At 44.2% G+C, this 19,456-nt stretch overlaps 1 protein-coding gene and 1 long non-coding RNA gene across 7 annotated transcripts in view; one reads left to right on the top strand and one right to left on the bottom strand.

Annotated features, from left to right (window-relative positions):
• Atxn1 (ataxin 1) overlaps positions 1-19,456 on the bottom strand; it is a 416,850-nt gene that overhangs the window by 25,393 nt on the left and 372,001 nt on the right. The window lies entirely within an intron of this gene.
• Positions 2,148-6,835, top strand: LOC127665175 (uncharacterized). The gene is made up of 3 exons (XR_007973329.1): positions 2,148-2,603; positions 2,787-3,109; positions 5,683-6,835. It is a non-coding gene; the product is annotated as an uncharacterized LOC127665175 (long non-coding RNA).

Below are 19,456 nucleotides of genomic sequence, written 5' to 3'. Positions count from 1 at the left end.
AAGACAGGATTCCATTCTCACCAAGAAACCGAGAGTGATTCCTCACAGAGAGAAAGCTGGGGACGGCTGGATGTGGACGGCATGGCGTCTCTGGACAAGGGTTAAGTTCGATGGATGTCCCTGGTCTTACTCTGTCTGTTCTTCTGTACTTTTTTTTTTTTTTGGATGAGTAATTCCCAAAAGGCGTTTGTGGGGAGATGGAGAATCTCCTTTCTCTTCAGGGAGGGCCGCCAGCAGACTCACGCATACACACTCTTGGTGCTTCTCTGCACACTAGTCGGCTAAGTACCCTGGCAGCTACATCCTGGATCCTATGCTAAGGGCCACCAGGGGGGCGGACCTCCTGAAGTTAGGATGGACCAAGACGTCTAAGAGTTGAAGATGTAAAAATCCCTATCAAATTGGAAGAAAAAAAATTTTTTTTAAAGGAACCAAAGCACTCTGGGAGGGATTTAAGGTATTCTTTGCCCTTGATGGGAAACTTCCAGATAATCCTTTTTTTTTTAAATTTTTTTTTTTTAAATTTTTTTTTGAGACAGGGTTTCTCTGTGTAGCCCTGGCTGTGACTGTCCTGGAACCCACTCTGTAGACCAGGCTGGCCTTGAACTCAGAAATCCGCCTGCCTCTGCCTCCCAAGTGATGGGATTAAAGGCGTGCTCCACCACTGCTCAGCTCAGATAATTCTTAAGTTTATTTGCCTACTCTCAATTAAGGGTGGTCATACACTGGCTTCCCTTCTGTGTGTGTGTGTGTGTGTGTGTGTGTGTGTGTTTCCAGTCTGTGGGGTAAGTATGGTTTGAGTGTAACCTGAAGGTTCACATTTTAGAAATGCAATCCCTAAAGCAACACCGAGTCTGTGATTCTGCTAAATGATGAGTATATGGAACAGAGCTCTGAGAGACAATAAGGCTTGAAGTCATAGTATTAGGCCACAGCCTTGTCGTCTGCTGAATCCAGAACTAGTGCACATTATACTCCCAAGGGAACTTGTAAACACAAGACCAATGCTCTATCCACGCTGGCGCCTCAATGTTTGGCATTTTCATTTGGGTTCTGGGGATCAAACTCAAATCTTTGCATTTCATTGACTGAGCCCAACTGCCCCCCAGCCTAACCTACTGGAATATAAAAAGCATACACCAGGTGATCCTGCTGGGCAGCCAGAAGCTCCGGCTCCCATGACTCCCAACATCTCCAAGTTCCCTTTAAACCCCACCATTCCTTATGAGTACATCTCAGAAACTTTAAACGCAACTGCAAATTATGTCCATCACCCCTGCCAACATACACATAGTATTCACATGTCTCTGCCTGAACTTTAAGGTGAACTGACATGTCCACAGTAAGACCCGTTAGGATTGTATTAAACAACCACATTAACAAACAAAATGAAAACAGAGATGGGGAAAACAAGCACTGGCAGTAAGAGTGGGGAGAATTCCAATGGTTCCTGATGGATGCCAAGACATAGTGTGTCAATCTCTAAAGAGTTAAACACAGAATTGTTCCACAATCGACCATCTCTGACACCAAACACCCAATGACGGTAACGTTCAGTAGGGGCTGGGGAGGAGAGTCAACAAAAGCGCAGGGAATAGCATTGTAGTCTGAATGCTGGTAGATCGGCTGCTAACACGTCAATATGTAATGTCCCCAGGCTGTACACTTAGAAAAATTTAAAGGATACATTTAATAACAAGCATACTTCTGTCACTAAACAGGACGGGCCATGGTTGCGAACTTTGTGAACAAATGGTAATTGTTTTCGAATGACAGCACACCTTGCCCCCTACGACTGGTCTGGGTGGCCACGCAGGTTCCCAGAATCCCTGTTGAGTTTGTCTGTATCTCATAGTTAGACTTTGGGGTCATCTTAATCCCCTAAAAACCACAACACAGGGCTGGCACGATGGCTCAGTGGGTAAAAGTACTTGGTGTACAAGTACAGCAGCCCAAGTTCCATCCTGGAAATCCACGTGGAAATGCAAGGGGGGGGCGCTGCCTTGTGACCTCTGACCTTCATATGCCTTCTGTGGCATGTGTCCTCATATTCCACAAACATATTGTGCATGCGCATGCACATGTACACACACAGACACACACAGACACACACACACACACACACACACACACACACACAGAGCAAATTATGTTCATCACACAGCAATCTTTGTTTCTGGACGTTCACTGCAGTGTAAACCCCGCCTCGGGCACCGGTCTCCGGTCTTCGTGGACATCCTGTTTTACCCTTTCTAGCGGGTGGGTGGATTTGTGGACTCTGACTGTGGGGCAGTGCTGGATGCCAACCTGGAGGACATGAAAAGCGGAACCTCTAAAGAATCTGCCTTGGAAATTCCCGCTCGCTCGTGAAATGATGACCCTGAGACGGCCCAGATCAGGCAGTGCTGTAGACTGTCCGAGGTACTGTTGCTAGGGTCCATTCCGGAGGACCTGACACCATCATCCTCTTAGCACCAATCTTACAGAAAAGCTTCGGAAGCCTTTGGATTTATGGGAAGGAACAAGCTGTTACAAAGACAACAGTTTTATTGAAAACCAGCCTAAATCAAGTGGAGGAAAGGTAGCTGTAAAAATCGGCCAAGGTAAGAATTCTTTCTGAAACAAACGTTTGCTTTAGAATGGGGGGAGGGGGGCCGAGGGGGGCGGCGTGTGACTCACACTTCTGTGAATGGGATGGCTGCGTTCTGACCCTTGGAAGATGAATGGTTCAGTTTTGAAAAGCTCAGCAAGTGCAAAACCTCCTTTCTACCTCCTGTTCACTTCAGAGTGAGGCTGCAGAGTGGGGCCTGTGGAGCCTGTGTCGTTCCCAATCACCAGCAAAACCGACAATGGGCTGACCTGCTACCTGCAGCTGTTTTCAATCAGGAAGCAGTGCAATTATGGCATCCTCTCCCGGGGCTCACTTGCAGGACCACATGGAGCCAAGGGAACATTAAGGATGTTTGAACCAGCTCCCAGAAATCTACAGCGTTCGCCTGCCAACCGCTCGTCTTCACCCTGGCTGGGCGTCATTAACTCCATTCCGCATTCATTCAACAATCAAAAATCTACATTCTTCCCGGATGAATGGCGATGTCCTCTGATCCAGGTACGCTGTCACAGTGACTACTGCACTACATGGGAGATGTCTGAGCATTTATATATTCTTCAATACGGGGTCTCACGGAAGAAGGGGGTCTTCCACTCTGAAATCCTTAGCCGTGCTGTGGTAAGGCTGTCGGATGATAAGGCTGTCGGATGATGAGTCTGTCAGAGACTAGAGGGAGAAATGCCTTACTGAACCCTTGTACTTGAGACTCACTCTGGAAACCATAGCGCTTGCCAGCGGCTTGAAAGACATGGCTGGCTTTGTGTTGCATAAGACCTGGGCTAGCGTCTTAGCTTCGGGGCTTTGGCAATTGATGCCTCTAGGAGAATCACTTAGTTTTGTAAACTTTACGGTCCTCTTTTAAGAAAATAGAGATGGAGAGATGGATGAGCATTTGCTACTCTTGGTGGGGACCCAGGTTGGTTTTGTAGAATCCACACTGGGCAGGCTTCCCTGCCTGTAATTTCATTAAGAGGCTCTGATGCCCTCTTCTGGCCACTACGAGCACCTGCACGTAGGTAGGGCGCACACAGAGAAGCAGTCAAGCACGGTACACATTTAAAAATAATAAAGAAAATGGAGATGGGCCAAGGAGATAGCTTAGCCAGCAAAGTCCTTGCCTCCCAAGCGCGAGTTCCTGCCAGAATTTGTATTAAAATCCTGGTGTGGAGTCCATGCCTGTAATCCTAGCACTAGGTGGGCAAGGGGAGGTGGATCCTTGGGGGTCACTGGTCAATAGGCCTAATCTATTTGTGATTTTGAGGGTCAGGAGATAACTCTGCCTAAAACAAGGCAGATCATGTGTGAGAAGCATCAGTCCCATGTACATACACACTAAGCATGCTCCAGAGAGACATACACACGGAGAATGAACATGGAGGTGATCATAAGCCCAAGCCTTTAGGAGAATAACGTGGGATGAGGTGATTCCCAGAACACAAATAGTGCTGTGTCATTTCAAGTAACATTTTGCTTTCAATTATCAGACATCCTGTTGCCACTGGGGAGAGAAGACACTAAGGGTCAAGATTGTGTGAGTTGTTGACCCTGGCTGTCTTGATGCCCCTGGTGAAAGTTAGTTTTTGGTGCCTCAGTTTTCTCATCTCTAAAGTGGGAACAATACCAGTGCTAACCCATGTTTAAGACAAGTGCTAGTTTGCTGTAAGTTCATACAGGAGAAGAGAGGGTGGCCAGGGCTGGAGGGTGGTTAAGTCCTAGGAATACCAGCAGCTGCTCTTATCTCCTGGCAAGGGTTTTCCTCTTTGCATCTTTCACTCTGTTTCTGTTCTTATCTGTGTTAAAATGTTCTCATTGTCCATCTGAGCTTTCCCTGAGGCAACAAAGTACATCCTAAGTACCAGTCGACTCTAGAAGATGCTCAGTGGAATATCTCTAATTAGAAGGTTCCTGCCTCACTTCATTCACTTAATGAGACACCTCAAATCTCAGTCCAGAAGCTTACCAGCTCTTCAAAAACCATCCTCTACAAAACATTCCATGTGCATATGTGTACAGCAATATATATAAATATATTAATATATATAGCAATATAGCAACATATTGCTATACATATGCACTCACATACAGATATACATGCACATATACTATAATCACAGATATATACGCATATACTCACATATATACATACATACATATACTCACAGATACACACACACACATATACTCATAGCTACATACGCATATATGTACTCACAGATACACACACATGTATATACACATACACAAATACATGTACTCACAGATATTCACACATACATATACTCACAGATATACACACATGCATATACTCACAGATACATACATACATATACTCACAGATACGCATACATGCATATACTCAAAGATACACACACATCCATACATATGTGCACTTCAAACTGGAATGAAACTCTGCCTAACAAATGGTCAATTGCATCTGTATTCAGACACAAAATTCAATGTCTGATATTTTAAATCTGCTTTTGTCTGTAGAGTTCCTTATTCCTGGGGTGTGAACAGAAGCTTTTGGACTTATTTGAACAGTCTTGACACCATTACTCATTATAATTTAAATTTGTCCTCCTCTTTTGACTGGGGCATGCCCACAGTCTGGCTGGGATTTCCACGACATTAGACAAGCACAGACTCTGGCCAGGTATTGACTGTGTTCAGGGCTTTCAGAGCAAAGGAAGGGAAAGGATGATGACAGCGTGGTTCAACAGCTGCAATAAGATGTTCAACAAATAGAAATGCAGTGAAGTGACAGCTCCTGTTCACAAGGCTCATCTTCTTTATTAGCACTATGACCTTGGAAAGCGTGCATAAAGGTCCACCTACTGTTACTATAATGATGCGCCTGAGGCAGGCTACTTTTGAAAGAAAGAGGTTCATTTCGCTCACAGTTTTGGAGTTTGGAAATCTAAGGTGGGTCTGGAAGCACCATTGGTCTGGACTCTGGTGAAGTCTGAACAGGAAAATATGTCACAACAATGGAGACAGATGTGGAGGGAAAAGGAAATTTTGAGAGTGATTCAGGGCTGGTCAGGTCAGGTTTCTGTAACAATTCTTTCCAGGAAACCAGCCCTCCAGTTTCGGAGTCGGGGCTACAGAGAAGGAGGACCTCTCACGAGCCCTCACCATCTCCTGACACCATCACCATGAGAAGCAAATCTGCAGCCTGTGAACTCCTGGGAGCAAAGCGTGGGAGCACACTGACAGCCAATCAGCTTCCTCGTCTATACACGAACATGACAGAAGAGCATTTCTGAGAATGCTAGATCATGAAAATGAGGTGGCTTATTACTTCCTGTCTGTCTGTCTGTCTGTCTATCTATCTATCTATCTATTATCTCTATCACCTATTGAGGATATAATACTATCATAAAAATTTAAATAATTGTCTGTCCTGAACTTTAGCTTCATAGCTCAATCATGGGCCAGAAGTTTTCTCCTTGGATGTGCCAACATCCTCTTATCATTTCTCGCAGATGGACATCCACTTGAGAACTATATTTATGCTAATGGTTTTATACTGTTTTCACAGGGGTGTGGCCAAAATACTATTTTTGATATGGTGGTGTCACTTAGATTCCATGAGAGAGAGAGAGAGAGAGAGAGAGAGAGAGAGAGAGAGAGAGAGAGTGTCACAGCATACTTGACTCCTACCTCAGTCTTCTCATCTTAGAATGGGTCAATAGCAGCCACTCTGCAGGTGATAATTCAATGCATACTAACCTGTAATCACTGGGTGTGGTGTGCATTTAGTAAATACTAGCTAAAAGATACCATGCTGGGGAAGGAATGGCTGTGAAGGGGGAGAGGATGAAGAAAGGATAATTGGGGATGAAAGAATGAGTTCTCTTATACAGAATCTAGAGTGTATTTAGTGGGAGGATGGGCACCAGGGAGATGGGTGGGGAACAAGATGGAGTCATGGGTGCATAGGAGCTACAGCAAAGATCAGCACGAAAGAAAAGATAATGAAAGTCATTATTTTGCATGCTAAGTAAAAATTTTAAAAGTCTCTCACATTCAGGTTGAATTATCAAAGTGCTTGTTTCATTCCAATGAGAACTCAGTCAATACTTCCGGTCTTTCCATGAGCACTCAGTCAATACTTCCGGTCTTTCCATGAGAACTTAGTCAATACTTCCGGTCGGTCTTTCCACGATCTGGTAGCAAGTATCCCATTATGGCTTTGCTAGCATTCTTTTGTTTAAAAAATAAATAAATAAATTCTTTGCCTGATTGATTTAAACAAAATAAGTTCTGCCGCATTCTTGAGTGTGTGGGATTGATATTTTTTTTTCCTCATGGTTATTTCCAACAGTGTGAAGGGAAGGGGGGCGTTTCCTGTTTCTCCTCCACCTGTATAGTGGCCGATTCCAGGACAGAGGCTGTATGTAGTTAAGAAAAGAGCTGGGGGCTGGCTTCAGTCAGCCACATGTGTGAGCATTTGTGGTTTCTCACGGAATTCACATTGGACTGGAATGGGAGAAGGCCTTTATGTCTACAGACAATAATTTTGCATTCTCTCCCTCTCCCTCTCCCCCCCCTCTCTCTTCCTCCTTTCCTCACATTGTGCCTTCTTTTCTCGCTCCCTCTTGCTTTCCCTCCCTCCCTTCTTCCGTCTTCTACCTGACCCCTACACTTTCTTGAGACAGGGTCTTACTCTGAAGCCCAGGCTTGCCTTGAATTTGTGACAGGTCTTCCTGCTTCATCCTCCCGTGAGCTGGTATTACAGTCACGCACCACTACGCCCAGCTATTAGAAGAAAATTTCTTGGAACAGCTTAATTTGACTTTCTCCACAATATATACAAGAGACTCCCATCAGAAGTGTGTAAACAGCAAATATACAAGTGCCTTTTATCAATGCACACATTTTTTATCTTGATTGATAGTCTCCCACCCCTCACCCCCCCCCCCAAATTAGGATTTCTTTCAACAATTTTGCACAATCTATATTATCTCCATTTGCCTCATGGGAAGGTGGGTAGGAAGATGAAAATTAGCCCAGGCAGGGACTAACTCGATCAGTAACAACTGCCAATGTGGAGGGTAACAGGAGTTATGTGAGTCCATCACACACGTATGCAACCAACCACAGTTTTCTTTGGAACCGGGCAGAAAGCTCCTGCCTGGAGATCCAGAAGGGATCAGGAGCTTATGCAAGCCAGGAAGGCCCAGGTGACAAGGTTTAAATAACACACATTTTGTGTCTTCTCCCAAGGACAGTGTGGAAGGTGTCTATTTTAATTAGATGCATGGAGTTGCACGCTCCCTCCTGCTAAATGCCAGACCACAACACCTCACAGGGACATGGTTTGAGTCAATCCATCCCAGGTCAGGTGGACCCTATGAAGAATGACTCTGAGATGTTTAGAGGCTAAGTGACAGCATTACAGTCAGATGACAGGAGGGAAGGGTACTCAGGCAGATCTAGGGTGGGGGATCTAAGAGAAGGTTCCCACTAAAGGATTATCTCAAGTGGAAAGCAATCAATGCCCAAGCAGAACCATGATGGGGAAGGAGATAGGAAGGAGGAGGGCGTAGTGGTGGAGGACACTGTTGACTGGTTGGTCGATGGCTTTAAATAGCTGTGAAATACTAATTTAAAGATACAGGTTGGGACCATAAGTGTTGCATATTCTTCAGTTTTCTGGATTTGGAGATTTTTGCATCTACACGTTGGGTCACCTCAGGGATGGAAAGGAAATATGAATATGCCAAATGCTCAGCTCGAAGGCCATTTGAGACAGTTTTTTTTTTTAGTGCACTTGGATTTTTGCCCGAGGCTCAGCATATGAAGTCGGTGTGAGCTTTCTGCCTCCGCTGATCAGGTCAGCACTCAGTGAGTTTTAGATTTTGTAGTAGTTCAGGCTTGGGATTCTTGATGCTCAATTTGTATAGACTCCATGTTAAACTCGAATTTGACAAAGGGTTTGACCAGCACTTGGGAAGCCCCAGGTTTAATCCCAACACTGTAAAGGGGACCTGTGGTACACAGATGTTATCCCAGCACTAGGGAGGGGCAGGCAGGAAGATCAAAAGTTCAAAGTCACTCTCAGCTACATAGGGAATTTGAGGTTAACCTGGGAAAGAGATTCTGTCTTTAAAAAAAAAATCACCATGGAAACACATCGCTGGAATGTCCCTATCTATGAATATGCTTTCAAAAATTTAAGAGAGGAGGGTAGACACATCTTGAATGTGGGTGGCACAATGTCGGGTCCTCAGACTAAATGAAAGAGAGGAAGCAACGGGGGCACCAACATTCACCCCTCTCTGCTGTGAACATGGTCTCACAGTGCTGCCTCTGCTTCCTAGCCATGATGAATGTATCTCTCAGAACCAAGCCAACATTAACTCCGCCTCTTTTACATTACCTTTGTCTGATGTTTTGTCACACTAACAAGAAGAGTGACCAATACACCAGGGTGATGGGAGACTTGCTTTAATTATAAAGATCTCTATTTATATAGGGAACAGGTCCACTCTAGGGCATCTGGATGCCCGCTCCTTTTCTTGGACTGACCCAGGCTTGCTTCAGTTTGCTGAGGGAAGAATCCAGCTATGGTGTTGATCAGAGGCCCGTTGCTTTCCCACGACCTTGCATACTGCACCTATAATCTGGGGTGCTCAGTAATGGTAATTCACTCATATAGGAATTTCAGAGGTGGTTTGTTGTCACCTCCCATGTCCCTCTGTGGTACTCCTAGTGACAGGTGACTCATCTGTCACTTTTTCTACCATGCTCTTCTAAGTTAAGACACAACAAAACAGCAGCGCCTTCCAGAAACATGAACTTGGCAGGGAGGGCAAGCCTCATACATGGAAAGGGATGATTTTTTCTCTTCCTTTTGCATCTTCTCTCCCCAAACTACTGAATACTTATCCCATCACTTGGTCTGCCCACTTGAACTACCCTCTGCTTTTTCCTGTAACCACACAAATCTGTCTTGTAAAACATCAGAGGAAAGGCCAAATCTGGCTGTTCCATTGACAAGGTCTAATCCTAGGTGTGTGTGTGTGTGTGTGTGTGTGTGTGTGTGTGTGTGTGTGTGTGTGTATGTGTGTGTGTGTGTGCAAGTGCACATATATGTGGGTATGTTGGAGACCAACTTCAGCTTGTCCCTCCTCAGACACCACCAACCTTGTTCTAGTTTGTTCTTCTGTCACAGGGTCTCTCACTACCTTTGAAATTACCAAATAAGCCTGACTAGTGATCTCCAGGGATCTGTGTGTACCCACCTCTACAGTGCTGAGATTACAAGTGTCCAACTTTATTTTGGGGTGGGGGGAAAGAGGCAGGGTTTTGAGATAGTTTTCCTGTGGAGCCATGGCTGCCCTAGAACTCACTCTGCAGACTAGAACAGCCTTGAACTAAAGGAGCCTTGAACTTGAAGAGCTCTAACTGCCTGTGCTCCCCAAGTGCTGGGATGAAAGGCATGTGCCCCCAGCTATCTTTTTGTTTTTGCTATTAAATGTCATATATTAGTTTTTCTGCAGTGATAAAATTGACAAAAAGCAACTTAAGGGAGAAAGGGTTTGTTCTGGCTGATGGTTCAAGGCTATAATCTATCACAACAAGGAAATCCTGGCAACTGGAGTTTGAGGGAGCTGGTCATGTTGCATCTAGTCAGGAAGCAGAGAATCAAGACTGCTTGTGCTCTGCTTCTTATATAGTATAGAACCCAAGCATGGGGAATGATGCCACCCATTTTTTAGAGTTGGTCTTCCCACCTGAATTAACATAGTCACAAGCATCCACAGATCCTCATCTCCTAGGTGGTTCTAGATCCTTTAAAGTTGGTAATCAACGTGAACCATCATGCAGGTTCTGACAGAATTCAGATCCCCATGTCTACAAGGCAGGCAACTTTACCAACTTCTCAGCCCTTCCTGTAATCGAGTAGATGGAATGCTTGGAATGCCCGTCTCTGAAGTCACATGGTCCGGCTCCACAAGTGATTTCTTTCTTCCTGCCCACGCCATGCAAAACGTGGACCTGTTTCAGACAGAAGCCTTGGTGACTAAATGCCGGCCATGGGTGACTGCTTGTTCCCAGCTCACTCCATGGTTTAGAAGGCTCAAAGGAAACATTTTCCTGACTTCACTTGGCTCAGATTGGGAAAAAGAGTCCATTGCTCTCTCACACTGAGTTTCAAAGCACAGGAGAAACAGACAGGGCTGCTGTACTTATTTCTGGGCACAAGGTCATTGCTGTTGGTTGTGTCCTGGGAATAGTAATGGATTCTGCCCACTCATGAATAAAAATTTCAGAATGTACAGTCAAGGTCTAAACAATCACTAGATTATCAGTATTTCCCCTGCAGTATTTAAAAAGAAAATTCCTTGAGAAAAAGTAGATTAAATGGCAGTCTCTCTGTTCCTCCTGTGAGCTGTCAAGAAAAGTATGAACAATCCTGAGACTCGAGGAACCCCATAAGAGATGAGATGACACCGGGACAATGGCCTGGCATTCTTTGGGGGACACATCTCATTCTGGAGACTTCTTTGGATTATTTAACGTTTTGTTTTTTATTTTTTATTTTGTCTGAATGATTATTTTGCCTGAATGTATATCTCTGTACACCGCCTTTGTACTTGGTGCCTGAGGTCCGAAGAGAGTGTCAGAAGCCCCAGAACTGGAGCCATTTTGTGGGTTCTGGGAACTGAGACCTGCCCTCTACAAGGGCAGCAAGTGTTCTTAAACCACTGAGCCCCAGTATCTGACATTTTAAATCCCAGAATTCTAACTGCTTACACACTTCCTTTGGGTTAGGTTTCTCTCCTAGTGGTGATTCAAGACAGGAAGCTAATCTTTAAATCTAGGTATCTGTCAGACACATTTGGTGATAGAAGTCTTGAGCAGACGACATTTTGATTGTAATTTAAAAATTAAAATAAAATAAAAAGAACTCTTGGAGGTGTCGACAAAAACAAGGATCATGGAATTATATATGTGTGTGTGTATATATGCATCTACATTTCACAGGAAGATGACAGGATTTGAATGACAGTAGGAAAGAGCATAAAGTAGAAATTGATATGAGCACCCCATTCTTTCTAGTTTTCACCAGCCATTTTTGGCTCTTTCCTCTCTAGTATGATTGTACTCAAACTCATTATGTATCCGAGGCTGGTCTTCAATTACTGATTCTTCTGCCTCCATCTCCAGAGTGCTCAGATTACAGGCATGTACCATCAATTAAACTGATTAGTTTATTATTTTATGGTATGCATGTGTATGCACAAGGATATGTATGTGCATCTTGTCAGTAGAGCTCCACACAGAGGTCAAAAGAAAGCATCTCATCCTGTGGAACTGGAGTTGCATGCAGTTGTGAGCTACCAATTGGTGCTAGGAATCGAACCCAGGTCCTCTGCAGGAGTAGCTGGTTTTGGTAACTGTCTCAGCATTCTGAAATACTCATTTCAAGCCAATGTGAAGAAACCTAAATCTCTTTGGGATTTATGCAAATCCCAAAGAGTTTCAGCTTTATTTATAGTTATTCCATTTATAAAACCAAGCATCCTATAGATAAGACTGAAGTCCAGAGAGATGATGTTTATTGAAAAAGGCCTGCAGCTTGGGAGTGTTTTCAGTAAATGAGTCATCAGGCCCAGACTCACTCTTTCTCACACCCCGTTTCACTCTATGCTCTGTGCAGAGGAAGGGTACAGGAAAATCAGCTTCTGGGGAGTTGAGAATCAGGCAGTGACAGTGAATGGGGATGAGAGGTAGAGAGAACTAGCTAGGCCAATGGAATGGGATAAGTAAACTGGGGTAACCAAGGCACTGAAGCATCCCTGTAGGAATGACGAGGACCCAGCTATACTAGATGAATAAAACAGAAAGGATGTGATTCTGAGGAAGAGATGCTGATGATGTTTAGGACTTCAGGGGTCTGGGAAGATGGCTCAGTTGGTCAAATGCTTGCTACACGAGCATGAGAACCAGATCTCCAGAATTTGCAAGAAACCCAACCAGCTGAACAACCAACCAACCAATCAACCAACCTACCAACCTACCAACCAACCAACCAATCAACCACCAACCAATCAACCAACCAACCACCCAACCAACCAACCAACCAACCAACCAACCAACCAGCTGAGGAACAACCAACCAATCAGGAATAGTAGTTTTCCCTTATAATCCTAGCACCAGTAAGAGAATTCTTGGGGCTCCCTGGCCCACCAGTCTAGCCTAGTCAGCCACAATGTGGACATTTCCTGAAAGACAAGACTCAGGGTTGTCCCCCAGCCTCCACATGCATATGCACACACAGATAAGATTGTAGAGATATTGTTTTTGTTAATTTAAAACACACATATATATTTATTTACTTACATATGTATGTATGTGTATGTATGTAAGTAGGTAATATGTATGTCCATATGCATGCATACATGTCATGGGTACATGTAGAGATCAGAGGGTAACTTTCAAGAGTCAGCGTTTCTTTCTACCCAGCCACATCCTCAGGATTGAATGCACTTGTTGTACATGGGCTTAGCCATCTCTCAAGCTGAAATTGTTCAGTTTCATGAAGCTTACAATAAAACTAATGTGAGCACTTTTGTCTGGGAGATGAACAAAGGTGAGGGGCTCATTCCACAGAAAGCAGCCCTGGGCCCAGGAGGGAAACTGAGGCTTGGGGACATCTATGAAAGGCAGCAAAAAAGCAGCACACATCCCTCACATAACTTTGGGTAGGACAGGAAAAGTGATTTAAACACTGTCAGCTATATTACATAAAGCTGAGAAACTGAGGAAAACACTAATTAAGATGGAACCTTACTATATTGGCAGTTCCCAATCTCCCCTGCATGGCTTCTGTGAGATTCTGGGTCCAGAACAGCCACTGCTGATCACTGGATTGAACCTGTCTGGCCATGAAGATACAGGAGGGCAGTTCCTTAAGTCCTGCTTGGAAAGAGGGGGTCTTATGGTACCTGAGATGTATTTTCCATTCTCTGGACTCAATGTGTACATGTGTATCACTGATGTCTAATCTTACATTTGCAGTATGTCGACAGGAAATAATGTACTCTCATTGCGTATTCAGCTTTTGAAAATGCCCTCCCTGAGATGACACTGCGCAGCCTCCGCATCCTCACACAAATGCTAGAAGAAACAGAAAAGCTTTATGCAAGTTCCTCAAGAGCCAGAGAAACAGGACTATGTCTCAATCTAAGCCAATTAAACCCCTCTGCAACTGGTGGTTAAACCTATGGTTCATTTGAGAAAAGCACTTTAGCCAATATCAACTTCTCTGATGGTAATACACTTGGTGAGAAAAGGAATTCCAGAAGGCAATTGTTAATAGTATAGTTGCCCCTCTTTTGAAACCTTAGATGTAAGTCATCACCGAAATATCTCTGTGCGGGCACATGCCCATGTTCATGAATGTATGTGCACATACAGGTCCAAACATGCATGTATGCACATGTACACTGATGTCAGAGGAAAATCTTAGGTATTGTTCCTCTGGTACCATCTGCCTTTTAGTTTGTTCTGAGACAAGGTCTCTCACTGGCTAGGTAGGCGAGGCTGACTTGGGAGTCCCAGGGACCCATATGTCCCTGCTGTACCAGCATTGGGATTACAAATATGTGCCATCCTGTTAAACATGGTTTTTTTTTTTTTATTTTTAAATTGTGGGCTCTAGAGATTAAACTCAAGTTCTCATATTTGCATAAGAGCACTTTTCTGAGCCGCCTTCTTGGATCCCAGAATGTTTCCTATTAAAAGTGCACATTTATGAACATGTCCAGGATTGCCTGTCACTGTTCCCTAAACAATACAAGTAAGAAGTGCTAACATGGCCTTTACTATGTTCAGGTATTGTAAGCCAAATACAGGTACTATAAGAAACACGGGCAGGGCATTAATAGGTTAGGTTGCATGAAAGAAAATCACAGTGGTTTATACAAGGAACTTAAGTTACATTGTTATAGCCTGGTATGGGGCAGGGAGACAATCTCCTGCAGATGCCAATGGATGAAGGCAATATGATTCAGGAATTTCATATATGAAGAGATCCAGTAGACATATACACATGCACATACATGCATATGCATGTGGACACACATGTATACATACATATACAAATCACTTTCAGTCCTGTTTCCATTTTTCCTCACACAACCCCAGGGTCCCCCTGTAACTGCACACACTATATTCTAAGAACCAGTGCCAGACAATTCGAAGGCCTGAAGTATTATAAAGGTGAGAAGAATCTGTGTTAGGAGGATGGTTTTACATAGGCGTTCCTACTAAGGGCATTTGACTATCATAAATCCAGTAAGAACAGAGTGGCTTGGGGTTGTGGGGGAAGGATAGAACTTTGTGTTTCATTCACATTCTGTTTTGAAACAGGACTCAGAAAGGATCCTGTACCATTTGGCATTTGTTATTTTGGTTCATGCACATGGCTAATTATTGCTACAGCATTTGTGATCTTTCTTAAAACAAACATGCTTTGTGCATACACACCCACTTTTTTTTTTTTTTTTAAAAACCTTTGCCTTTTATCCTCCCATCCTAGAGTCTCAGGAAGTAGTTGATGGATTGCCTTAAGGGCGAGCACTCTGGAACTAAATGTAGATTATATGCTCAGCATGTAACTTGTTCCTAAAGCTTGTCTAAACAAATCAGAGGAGAGAATGGAACAGCGGTTGCAGTATAAATAAACTGTCTCTTAATTTTGCTTGCAAGTGTTTAAAAATATTTGGTAATAAATCTTAGGCCCATAACTGTGTACTGTCATCTCTCTTCCTAAAGATCTTCCATGTTACTATAGTTTCTTACTGCCAGACCCACAGTTCAACTGACTTGCTTGAATGCGCTGCATGAGTCACTATATTTGATTTTTTTTTTTTTTTTTTTTGTGACAGCAATCTTGAGTGAGGGCAACCTTGAGTAAAGGCTGCTGGTCCTGCCAGGTTTGTGTTCCTGGAGTCATTAGCAGTCAATGTCTTACCATCTTGAGGCTGTGCTATGAAGCAGAGTCATAAGATGACACATGGTATTAAGACTTGGCACACGGCTGGCTCCCCACCCAATGATCTAGGACATCCCATAAGACCTCTCACCAGAACTGCCTGGTCTGGCATACAAATGGCCTTGGTTTTTCCTAGTTGGCTAGCCAAGATTGTGCCATGGTGCCTTAGCACACCAGAGGGTCTGTATCGTTGCCAAAGCTCAACTCATAGCAAAAAATCTGCAATGGAGAGACCAGGCCTACCTCCCCTTTGTATTACCCAGTTTGTGATGGAGGGGAAATGGGGTGCCTGGCTCTTCTCCCAGGAAGATGGTGTTCAGTGCTCTTAACATCATGGAATCAGTTGCAAACGCCTAGAGCTTCCTGCCCCTAACGCCCCTAAAGCAAACAGCTCAGAAGAAGATAGATGTGCTATCTGTTTTAGAGCTGGAGATTACTGAGAAGTGACCTGATGACAGGACAGCTGCTGGACACCAGAGTCTTTACACACGTATTCCCTTGTCTTCCCTGCATCTCTTTTACCCCTGTGACCACTGCTACCACCAGCACCACTGCATTCTCTGTCCTATCATCACCCGCTTGCTCTCTCCACAGTAAGACAAAGGAGACACGTTACCATGGCTCTGGATGCTGGAGGCACCATGGAGATGCTGCTGCCAGTTCTGTAGATAGATGGGAGGTCGTGTAGGGCCACGAAACACTTTTTGAAGCCAATTGGGCAACGCTAAATCTGCAGATCATTTTTCTGTCAGAGCATAATGTGAAAAATCTCCCTCTTCCTTGTACTATAGAAGGCTCTCCCTTCATATAGATTTAAGGCCCAGTTTACATTCAGACTTAATGTGATATACATTTGATCTGCCATCCACTTTCTCCTAAGCCATTGCTGGCTGCCCCCCTAACCCCCATGCAGCATGTTACAGGCCAACAGTAGGAAACATAACTAGCAACTGTCTAAGAACTGTGTACAGCCTAGCATTTTACGTGCACATCTCATTTGTGTGTTTGCCTTTTTTTTTTTTTTTGCAATAGCAACAGATATCCAGGATGATCTACCAAAAAGGAGAAAATGTTTATAATTGGCTTATGCCTCTTTCATATATTCCACAGCATCATCCCAGCAAGTATTCTGGTTGGCTGCTATTATGTGGTCAGATTAAACCAGATGACCCACAGGCACAAATATGGGGCTAAATTCTTCCTCTCGTTACTTACCTCCTTGCTTTCCATCCCTTCTGCCTACTTCTCCCACCTCCTTGTCCACTCTGTTTCACTCCTAGAAGAGTCCCTGGAGCAAAGGATGCTAAACGACATGCTGGCTGGCTGCTTACAGTTTACAAAACCACACTCAGAAGACAGAATCTGTTAATGCCATTTGTTGGACACCAGCGAGGTCTCCCTTCACTTCAGTCCCAGGGTCTGGTTCAGGGCTACGTCCATACTTGGGAGGGGCACATGGACTATTTGTTCTACAAACAAATTCCACAATGTTCTACGGCATCTTTCAATAACTACTTGGTGTCTAGTGCTTGCTCACTGGGCTTTCTGCGGCCTGCTCTGTGGAAGGATGACACACTAAAGGAGAGATCAATTCAAGGTCGTGCTAAGAGTAAATAAAGTGCGAGGTGGGACTGGGGCCACAGTCTAAATAAATGGAGCCGATGCTCTTTAACATGAGTCCATCTCTTTGGCCTGATCTAACCACATCGATGAGTTCCCTCCGGGAGATCTGAAGTAGAGGATTACCGAGGCAGCCTGACTTCCACCTTCGCCATTTACGACCAGCAGGTTTCTGATGCATCCTCCGAATTTATGAATTTATCCGTTTTCCTTTCCCTCAAACAGTCTGTCCATTCTAGACTTGTGCACTGTGAATGACTTGGGCATGACAGGTAGGACTCAGGAGAAGTTTATGAGCTCTGTTATCACACTTGGGTGTAGAGAGGGGTGAGTTTTTATCAGTGAGCTGGCTGGGATGGTCACCTGACCCAGAGAGAAATCTTTAAGTGAAGTGCCTCAGAAGGCGAGCCATCCAGACTCAAGATTGTCCTCTGAGCAGGAAGTGCCTCAGGGCAACCTCACTCAGCAGCTCTGAAAGTGAGGATGCGGGAAAACAGGAGCCTGCTTTCAGCTTCCAGGCTTGGGGCTTACAAGGGTCTGGTTCCCTAAGTGTGCTTGCTGAAGTCCTTGAAAGGTAGACCCTGAAGGGTGCTTGCGGAACAACTTCCACAATGGAGTTCTTAATTTTATAGTTTATTTTGAGATAGGGGCTCACCGAGGAGCACATGCTAGCTTTGTACTAGAGATCCTACTGTTTCAGCCTTTTGAGTGCTGGGATTACAAGCACGGGGCACCACATCATGCCTTCCCATCTCTCTGTCTTTCTCCACTTCCCCCATCTCTCTCTCTCTCTCTCTCTCTCTCTCTCTCTCTCTCTCTCTCTCTCTCTCTCTCTCTCTCTCTCTCTCCAGTGCTAGGGAGGGAACCCAGGACCTTAGACATGCTACTCAGGTGTTTTTCAGGTGTCTCTGATTACATTTTAGTTATGCTAAATATTAACATTTGGGGGATGTTTAAACTGAGGCCAGAACTTAACATCTAGAACACTTCATTGATACTAAGTCCCCAAGCTGAGTTGTCTAATTTGACTAAGTATGGGGCACCATTGCTAAACTGACTTCCTATCAAAATTCTAGACATTTTCATGACACATTTCTAGACACATTTCATTCTAGACAATTCCTTCATTTTCATTAAGGAAGAATAATAAGGCCTTGATCGAGGGCAGGGTGGTACCCGTCTGCAATTCAAGAACTCAGGAGGCCCAGGCAGGATTCTGAGTTCCAGCCTAGAACAAAGATACATTAAAAACAAACCAACAAACCAACAAATGAATAAGCAGGCCAGTGGTTCTCAACCCTGGCCCTAATGCTTCACCCTTTAATACAGTTCCTCACGTGGTGGTGACCCCGACCATAAAATTATTTTGTTGCTATTTCATAACTGTAATTTTACTACTGTTATAAATCATAATATATTGTGTTTTTCAGTGGTCTTAGGCAAACCCTGTGAAAGGGTCATTCTACCCCCAAAAGGGGTCGAGACCCACTGAGATAGAAGTTAAGGATGTAGCTCAATGCTAAGAGTATTTGCCTAGCTAGAGACCTGGGTTATTGCAACCGAAAGGATAGATGCCACACTGTTTATTAATATATTAATATAATAAAGTAATATAAGTAGATTTAATTCCATTTTACTGAACTAAAAGTGATCCATTCATTCTGATTATTCAACAAAGGTTTTAGTGTTAGGCTCAACATTTGGTTAGTGGGGGCCTGAAGCAGAATTTGGTCTGCTGGTCTACCTCCATCAGGTCTGCACAGGGACAGGAACACACTGATCACCCTGGGTGGGATGTGTTTGCTTGTCTTCCCAGCAGGGTGGTGGTACATATAAGGCTGATATTATCGAGGCTGACATGACCCTAGGCCTTAGATAGAGCTGTTAGCAGAAAGAGAGGAGGGCAATAGGAATGGGACTTCCTTTTGAAATGAGATTTGGCTGTGTTGCCCAAATACTAGGACTTGAGGGAATCTCCCTGACTCCCTCTGGGGGCTACCAGGCTGCTAGTGTACTTAGTGAGCCAGTGTGCTTTTTAGTCAACTGAAGACTCTTTAGAATGTTTAACTAAGACGATGGGAAACAGCCTGCAGTGCCTTGGTTTTCAACACTGACCCGTTCCTCCCGGTCCCAGCCTTAGGGACGCAGTACTGCTCATTTACATAGAACTAGCTGTGAGTACCGTACCGCTAGACACCAGTTGCACTTACTGA

This window comes from Apodemus sylvaticus, chromosome 14, assembly GCF_947179515.1.
Source record: "Apodemus sylvaticus chromosome 14, mApoSyl1.1, whole genome shotgun sequence".
Lineage (NCBI taxonomy): Eukaryota > Metazoa > Chordata > Mammalia > Rodentia > Muridae > Apodemus > Apodemus sylvaticus.
Note: the sequence above shows the minus strand (reverse complement) of the source record. Positions and strands in the feature narration are given on the sequence as shown.